Source organism: Cydia pomonella, chromosome 13 (assembly GCF_033807575.1).
Source record: "Cydia pomonella isolate Wapato2018A chromosome 13, ilCydPomo1, whole genome shotgun sequence".
Taxonomy (NCBI): Eukaryota; Metazoa; Arthropoda; class Insecta; order Lepidoptera; family Tortricidae; genus Cydia; species Cydia pomonella.
The window spans coordinates 2,857,567-2,867,760 of record NC_084715.1 but is presented as its reverse complement, the minus strand read 5'-3'; positions in this window follow the sequence as shown (position 1 = coordinate 2,867,760).

The window sequence follows — 10,194 nt, the reverse complement described above, 5'->3', positions numbered from 1 at the left end:
GCCATATCAAGTTTGCACCCGGAGAGCACACCGAGCCGTGCCGAACAACAGCTAGAACAGGCAGCGCAGCGGCCGTGCGTGCGTGCATTCTATCTGCATCAACCTGTGCTCGTGCGAATGTACACGCCAGGAACTAAGTGGGCAAAAGGCGAGATTGGGGCAATAGAGGGACCCAGTACTTATGTGGTAAGAACGGAAGATGGAGAGCTGCATCGTCGTCATGCTGATCAAATCATAGCTCGAGCATTGAGACAGCCGGTGGAAGCTCCTACTGGGGACCAACAACCGCTTGAATTTGGATCTCAGTCGACAACAGAAGAAGATCCTCCTATTGAAATACCACCGCCAGAGTTATGGCCCGACAGGAATTCCTAATGATTATTAATTGTATAATGATTTTGTAATTAATAGTGTTGATTTAGACTTGTTGATTATGGTGGAAAGGTATGTTATGTATTTAGATGGGTACTTGCAGGATTGAATTGTAATGACAGCTGAAGGTAGTTTGGAAATAAATGAGTTTTGCTTCTGACCTCAATGGCGTTGTATCTTTTACAATCCATATCGTATCTTAAAGTGCGAATCGGTCCGAAAATCAAGGCTTATTGGCGTTAATTAAGCGAAACGGTTAATAGGTCTTCACCTACCACATGCGTAGGTGACTCGATAAGCTTCGAGATGCTCGAGAGATCGAGGGAAGGGAACTATGAAAATATTATTTAAGTTAGTCGCTCAAAACGCACTATTTAAGGCAATTGAACTGCTGATGGAGACTTTAATATGATTGCGCACTAGACATATTTTGAAATCTAGGTATTCTTTTCATGTTGAATTGAAAAAAAAAATGTTCAGAGCTAAGAACCTGTAATTAGTCTGAAGTTGATTGATTCAATTTTGTTACGATAATCGAGTCGTGTCTATTTAAGTAATATGCATGAAAGTGTGTTAGCGTATGTTCTAGACTTATTGTACCTATGAAATAAGTACAATATATACAATCCAATACAATTTACATAGTTAATATTCGTACCCTGCACGGAAAAGAAACATTATAAATTATACCTATTTTATGTACTACATAACAAACACATAATGATCTTCGAAATTAGAACGAATTGTTTCAAACCTATCCTCATGGCGTATTCACCTCCCAATCCAGCTTATTGTAAGATACCTCAGGGGAAACCTAATTGGCACGTTGGTTATGCTAACTAAGTCGTAATCACTAACTGGGGCTGATTGGCGTGAACTAAGGCAAACGGTTAATAGGTTAACTTACCGAATATCTTAATGGGTTGTGTCTAATTTTAAGCAAACGTTCTTACCTTTTTAGGGTTACGTAGTCAACTAGGAACCCTTATAGTTTCGCTATGTCCGTCTGTCTGTCTGTCTGTCCGAGGCTTTGCTCCGTGGTCGTTAGTGCTAGAAAGCTGACATTTGACATGGATATATAAATCAATAAAGCCGACAAAGTCGTACAATAAAATCATTTTTTTTAATTTTTTTTAGGGTACCTCCCCTACACGTAAAGTGGGGGTGAATTTTTTTTTGCTTCTACCCTACAGTATGGGATATCGTTTGAAAAGTCTTTCAAAACTAATAGGGGTCTTAAACAAACATTTTTTGATAAAGTAATTATATTCGGAGATAATCGCTCCGAAAGGAAAAAAAAATTGTCCCCCCCCCTCTAACTTTTGAACCATAAATCAAAAAATATGAAAAAAATCGTGGAAGTAGAGCTTAAGAAAGACATTAAATGAAAACTATAGCGGACATGATCAGTTTAGCTGTTTTTGAGTTATCGCAAAAAATTTCCCCAGGTCAGTTTAAAAAGACGTACAGTTCATCCACAGTTCATCCCTTAGTTAATAATCTACTATACTTTAAGCTCCAGTTTAGCTTATTGTGACGAGCCGCCTGATGGGAAGCAGTCATCGCCGCCTATAGACATAAGCAACATCGGAGAGAGACAACAACAACCTTTGAGAACCCTAAATACCTGCTTCCTGAAGAACCCCATGTCACAGCGCAAGGGAAACACCTCAGAAGGTAGCTCATTCCACAACTTGCACGTTCTGGGCAGAAACAAGCGACATGCCCGCTTGTTTTTGTTTTGCCACGTGTCGAGAAAGTGATGATGAACTTTGTTTCTTTGGCGGGAGGTGCGGTGATAAAAACGCGACGGTGGCACCAATTCAAAAAGTTTTTCAGAACATTCCCCGCTGTACAGACGGTAGAACAGGAACAGAGAGCCGACGGCTCTCCGAAGACAGAGGTTTAAACCTAACAAGAAAACTACAAATCTTAATGCATTTACTTCAATTTGTGTGTTCTATTCTATTATTTTCTTATGCTATTCTCGTATGTATGGATTGTGTGCTTGGATGCCACTATTATGTGTTCAAAAAGTCACAATTAAATGAATAAGATGAATTTAACAAATAAACTTCTTTGCAACAAAATATATTCAGGATAAGCATGTCCATAACATTAATACACTTTTTGTACTTGACTCAGACTTCATATTGTTTTTACTAACTTTGCTAAATTTTGTCCTGAGATTAATTTTACCAATTCATTAACAAAAGGTTACGTTTGGTAAAACTGATGTATTTACATATTATTATTTCAAAAGTACGATTTAAACTGAATAACTTATTGTAAGACTTCCTGTAACTCTGCCTACGAAGCAGAAGGTCCCAGGTTTATATTTATTTTATTTTATTTATTTAAGGTTCACCAACAATTGTTGACATCGATACATTCAAAACGTACAAGCTAATACATGTAAGGAGTGGTGTCACAATTACTTACAGGTAAACACGGCATGCGAAACAAATATAAGTAAACAACTATAGAACTACCAAAATTTTAACTTAAATTCTAATTACTTATGTTTAAAAAAATATTTTCGGACAGATTTTATAAATTGATTTAGTGGGTCATAGTGCATATCCGCCTTGTCACAGCAGCCATTAGCAATTTAACATAACCTGCATATTGGAGAGTTAGTGCCTGCAACTGATCTTCTAAGCGGGGCTTAAAGAGGGGTGATAGCATTACGGGGGAAACGGGATGGAGCACGAAAGTTCAACAATGTCAGCAGTTGTGGACAATCTATTTTGTGGTTCACTAACTTGTGCAAAAAAGTTGCATCTAAGAGCGTCCGTCGATCTTCTAGGGAATCCATCTTATTATATCCCGGTAAGGCCATTTATTTGTGTGTTCATCACAAATATTTGTTCCTTATTTGATGATATGAGATGTTTTCTAAGTATCTTTATCTTATGATGTAATCACAAGCCTTATTGAGCTTACTATGGGCTAAGGTTGATTTGTGTAAGATTTTCCAACAATTTTTATTTATTTAATATTACTATATTACTACTAGACTAGATAATTATTCCCGGCTTCAATCTATTACGTAAAGAGGCTTCATACCGACAAATATGATTTTTCTCAAACAAAAGGATTAGTGTCCTCAAGTCCAGACCCCGAAACCGAACTAGCATATAAATTGGCCTATTGTCGTAAGATCGATCACGAGCTCGTTCACCAACAAAAGGATACGACCCCGTCTTCACTAAGCTTACTGATTTAGATATTATAACCAGTACAAGCTTGATTTTGAGATCTCAAGACATATTTAAGATGGAGTATAAAACCACCAATGAGATGGATGGAAAAGGAGGCCTACCGCGAACACCGAAATTTGCAAATTGCGGGCATTTTTCTTTGTCACTGAAATTATGTATTCATTAGAGTAAAAGAGAAAGATGCTGGCGATTTACGAACTTTGGCGTTCGCAGTAGGCCCTCAGGTCAAAGCTGCAGTGGATGGGTTGTCACACGAATGTGCCAGGAAGGCAGCCAATAGAGAAGAAAGGCGGTGAGTTGTAAAGCTTGTCACCTATCGTTTAAATGATGACCATGACCACACTGTCAAAAATAAATAGACAGTAAAATTTACATTAAATGATATTTTAACGGTAACAAAAAATAATATGTGCAGCGCAAAATTTGCGACGGGAGATAAGAGTATCGCGATAAGTTTCACATCCTTTACTCTAAAAACTTATTAGGTACTTCTTTTCAAAATTTGCTAGTCACATCGACCGGTTGTTTCGTTTTTATGCCACAAGCCATGCCACTATGGTTATACATCAATAATATGCAGGGTAGCGATGGAGACCAAAAATATGATGAAAAACAGACATGTTTTGGTATTTTTTCTACCGAGCCAATTTAACCTAAATACATATGTATGACCTACATGACATTAACCCTTTAAAATAAATTCCATATCTAAACAATAATTTAGCATTACGTGAGAGCGCTCATGGCCCTCATAGATCACAGTATAGCGGTTTACTTGAAAACACGGCGACCGAATGGGAATACTGACCCAGAAGGCCATTTGAGGCGCCCTAACGAGACCCTATTGAAAACTAACAATGGGGGATCTAGATGAAATCTCCGGCAGCGATTGGGATTTAATAATTGCTCAGTTTGGTAGAAGACGCCGATTTACATAAATATTTTTGCGTTATTAAGTCGTTTATGAAATTTATTGGACCGTATTTTGAGAGAACCTTTATTTTTCTACCAAGTTTGAAGTCCAATAAATTCAATGTTGAGTGTATTTTAATTATATATTATTTTGAAATAATTTCTTTAACATACACATCTCAAAAAAAAAAAAAAAATATATATAACACCACACAACGGCGACCTTTACAATTTCCTCTGATGAGCACGTATATGGCTCACGAAACCGAACTTAGTCTTAATTGCCCGGTCGCACTGTGCACAATAAAGCTGCCCTTGGTCGTTATATGTGTATGCGTAGGACGGCTTAGGTCGAGACTTCCGTTAAAGGCGCTTTTGGTCCAGGTGTTCAAGTCGAGCTTCTTCGAAAGTAGCTACACCTTCTCTCACCTTATTGCGCCATTCTGATCTCTGAACCGCAAGCGCCTCCCAACGCTCTAATGGAATGTCGCAAGCTTTGAGATGACGCTTCAGAACGTCTTTATATCGCGGAAACTGTCCCCCGAGGCTACGCTTCCCATCCTTCAGTTCCGAATAGAAAACAGGGAGTCTACAGTCATCGATCTTTTCATTAAAATGGCCTCCATACCGGACATATTGCGACGTAATACCTCCGTGTTAGTCACACGATCTTGCCACTTAATTCTAAGTACGCTGCGTAAACAACGCATGTGGAAAGTGTCAAGCTTTCTGATATCTCCCTTGTACATGCACCAAGAGTCTGAAGCGTACGTAAGTATTGGAAGCACCATGGCCAAAAACACCTCAAACATCTCAAAATAACACCTGTACGGATATGATGGTCGTTCTTGTCTACGTGAAAGCATGATAAAACGATGTCGGCCACTTTCTATCCCGCGGTGTTAAAAAGTGACTGTTATTTTATCACGTGGATAAAGCCATCCATACTACGCTCGCAGCACTCTCTAGGCTGTCAAAATCGCTGCCAACTTATCTTGGTCGAACTCCAGAACATATCATTCGACTGTGTAGATACTCCATCGTTAATGTATAAGTAAAATATATATTTTTCACACCAACATAACTGTCGCACAACTTTCACCAACAACTTGGCAACTCGCACGCAACTTCGGAACTTTTGTCATATGTCTCGCTGCTAGGACAGGGGCGTCCAAATTGTTTTTGGATCGCTAAAGATGTATCATTCATATCTCTTTGTTTGTTTTAGCAATCGATAGCCTGATATAGGGGAGACTGGGGCGATATTTAAGATAATCTAAAACAGTAATAGTATCCCATAAGTGCTCCGTAATCAGAATTACATATATACATAGCACTAAAAAGCATGATAGATATTTATTTCACAACATAATTTAAATAAACCAAGCAAGCAAGATGATCCAAATAAATTCATTTCATTTATTATACTTTTTTTTTGCTAGGCTACTACTTTAGTGTCCCGCTGCCGGGCAAAGGACTCGCCTTGTTTTCTCCACTCGACCATGTCATTGGCATTTTCCCAACATTTTGGATAGAATGCGCCGAAGTTGTCCCGACATCTCCTTTTCGGTCTGCATGCACCCCGTCCTGCACCGTCTATGGTGTTCCGTGGGTCCCACTCAGTTACCATTTTGGCCCACCTTTCCGGGTGCATGATGCGGCAGACATGTCTAGCCCAGTCCCACTTGAGCTTCTTGCCGCTTGCTTGCTTTCTTGGCGGTCTTGACGCCTGCATCTACAACTCGAGTTCTGGAACGTAGTTCCGTGTTTCTGATTCGATCAGTTCGACTAACACCTAATATACTACGCTCCATCGCTTGCTGGCAACCTTGAGTTTGAGCACCGTAAGGCAGGATAGGCAGGCTTGAGGAGTTTACGCTTCAGACACAAGCGCTTTTATGGACCAGAAGTTCTTTCAGGCGTTCTCGATACGTCTATAGATTTCTATGGACTGCCTGTTCTCGAAGGATGCTATCTGGCCCAAGTAAGTGTACCCATCGACATTGTATATCCTGCCACCTACCACTACCCTATGTTTAGCCTTAGCTTGATTGGTCATCAACTGAGTTTTTGCTTTATTAATTGTAAGTCCAACCTCAAGGTTCGCCATTTGCTCGCTCGTTACCATTGTTGGCCAGTGTATATATCGCCAAAAATCGGAAGAGTATAAAGATTGAAGAAAGAAGAACGCGGCACGAACAAGAGTCATGCGCTTCGTAGTAACAAATTTAATTACCAACTTGTCACTCCTAAACACAAGCTTTCAAAGTCAGAGCATTCCCCGTACATTATGGGCCCGTCCGTTTATAACAGACTACCCGCAGCGGTTAGAGATGCAGCATCCACCGACATATTTAAACGTAGAGTGCGAAATTGGCTACTAACTTTATCTTTGTACAGTGTCGAGGAGTTTTTTAAACTTCCGTACACATAAGTTTCAATGTGCTTACACACTGTGTTAACTCATGTTTAGTGTAACAATCGCATTGAATAATTTGGTTTACTATTGTACCTATTACTGTTGTTAAACCTTTTGATTTTGTGACTTGTTACTTTGGCGTTATAAATAAAGATTTTGTATTTTTTTTGTATTTTGATTGATAAAATTTTGTAGCAGTTTCTGTTACTTGGTCCCTGTTACTAATTTTTTTCCCATTTTCATCCCGAAGTCTGGTAATCCAAGCAGATGGTTCTGGGTTCAAATCTCGGTAATGGCATCTATTTGTGTGATGAGCACGGATATTTTTTCCTGAGTCATGGGTGTTTTCGATGTATTTAAGTATTTATATGATATATAATATATCGTTGTCTGAGTACCCACAACACAAGCCTTCTTGTCGTGGGGCTCAGTCAATTTGTGTAATCAATAGTATCCTGTAATATTTATTAATTTAATAATACTTAAATGTATTATAACTCCACAAAACTTACTCCATTTTTATTCATTGACAACTCATTATCTACTATATTTATTTATTCAACTGTCGTAATTATCTCTTACTTACCTCATTATTTATGTTGACATTTTGTCGGTTTATTTAAAGATTTTCCACGAAATTACACTAGACTATAAGATAAGTATTAAGAAGTCTAGTAATACGAGTAAGTATTAAGAAGTGCCTCTCATGTATGAAATGTGCGTTGTGTACGTAGAGAACCTATATACAATTTATATCAACATTCAAATATATTTCTCCGAAGCCAACATTTCGAACCTGCGTATTGGATGGATACAGGATAAATTACGTATCCTCGTTAGATGCGGTACAGTAAACATCCGTATGACCCCCTTGCATAAATACACGTCCAATACAGGGTGGCAATGTACATCGTACACAAAAACCGGACAAGTGCGAGTCGGACTCGCCCACCGAGGGTACCGTACTTTTTAGTATTTGTTGTTATAGCGGCATCAGAAATACATCATCTGTGAAAATTTCAACTGTCTAGCCATCATGGTTCATGAGATACAGCCTGGTCGGACGGACGGACAGACGGATGGTCGGACGGACGGACAGACGGACAGCGGAGTCTTAGTAATAGGGTCTCGTCCCCTTTGGGTACGGAATCCTAAAAATGATAGGATGTGTGAAAAGGAAAGCTTAGTCGTCAATATCGAAATCAAAATCATTCGGGTCAAAATTTAAGTTGTTAGAGTATAGATAGTTGAAATATAGTACAAAAATATTACATATGTAGTTTGAATATTAAATGTCAAAAGTATAGGCACAAAATGGTTGTTAAAAGTGTGTCAAAACGAGTGTCATCAAGGTGTGTCCCTTAACAATTGATAATAGTTTTTTTTTATTGTATAAACGAAAAAGTTTAATACAAGACCTATCGTAGGCAAAACCTTGAGGAAGTTTGTGTGCCGGTGGGGAGTAAAAGAAAAACAAAATATTAATATCTTATATCTAAAAAAAACCTTGGTAGGATTTAGTTTTTTTTTTTTTTGTATACACACGACGGAGGCAAACAAGCATACGGCCCGCCTGATGGTAAGCAGTCACCGCAGCCTATGGATGCCTGCAACTCCAAAGTTGTACCATGCGCGTTGCCACTGTTTTTTTTTTAATAAATAAATAAATATTATAGGACATTATTACACAAATTAACTAAGTCCCACAGTAAGCTCAATAAGGCTTGTGTTGAGGGTACTTAGACAACAATTGAATATTTATAAATACTTAAATACATAGAAAACACCCATCACTCAGGAACAAATATCCATGTTCATCACACGAATAAATGCCCTGACCAGGATTTGAACCCGGGACCATCGGCTTCATAGGCAGGGTCACTACCCACTAGGCCAGACCGGTCGTCGTTTGGTTTGTTTGTAATTACATGTTAATGCAGGAGTTATGATACTTAACTTTTAACATTTGCTTATTTCTAAATGAAAAAAAAAAAAAAAAAAAAAAAAAAAAAAAAAAAAAAAAAAAAAAAAAACTCATGCACAATAATATTTTATTAACTGTTTTTATAAATGAAAATTCCTTGTAAGTGTTTAGCATGCAACACAGAAAAAAGGGGTCGCAAATAAAGGCTATTTTATTTATTTATTTCTTTTATTTCTAAGTGTATTTTGAACACTAAGCAATTGTTTTTTTTTTGCTTGGCCCCCAAAATGTTCATAACCGAACACAATGTTACATATTAAAACTCTTTAGGGCCCGTTTCACAATGTCCAAGTAAAGTCCTGAATAAGCTACTTGCCACTTATCTGACGAATAAAGTTATCGTTGGCGTTTCACAATCTTCAAATAAGCTTACCTGGTAGATAAAGTGTTAAGTTTTGCAGGAAGTTTTATCTGGCAGTTAATTTATTTGTTTTTAGCTATCCAATACTTTACTTGGACGTTGTGTAACAGGCCCTTAGGGTATTTTAATTAAACTTTCATTGTGTTTGTTATCTATGAAAACACATGAATAAAAAATATAGTAGAGAATGAGTTGTCAATGAATAAAAATGTAGTAAATATTATGGAGTTATAATAAATTGATTAATATTTGAACGCGAGTTGTTTTTATGTAGATACACGGCTAGGACCAGAGGGCCTACTGCGAACCACGTTCAACGTGTTGCCTCTCTGTCGCACTCGTAAATTCGTACGTAAGTGTGACAGGGAGGCAACACGTCGAACGTGGTTCGCGGTAGGCCCTCAGGGCTCAATTATTATTGTCTCATTCACTAAGTATTGACTTTTTCAGTGTTACTATTCTTAAAGTCAGATTAGAAAGAATAAGGTGGAGTCTTAGACATAAAAGTAAATACATCTTTATGTAACATCACAAACATTGTGGTCGTTCTAAGGTATTGAAAAGGCGATCAACAATAGGTACGATGGAAAGTGAAAATCCCTGATCACGTTTAAATTTCACCCTGTACAGAGAATAAATACCCATCCAATGCGCACCTTTACTTAGCGCGTTATCATATTATTCTATAATTATTATGTACATTAGAATAAAGCGATAAAGGCATTGGTAAAGTGATGTGAAAGCTAGCCTCGTAGTAACAGGCTTTAGAGCTGCCAAGGCTTTACAAGTCTTTAAACTTTATAAGGTTTTAATATAGTAACAGCGAGAATTCGAGGGCCGAGGTTTAAGCCTTCAAACCTTTAAGGCTCTAGCTACAAAAAACAAGCTAAATAAAAATAAATGATTGTTCTATCATCAAAGA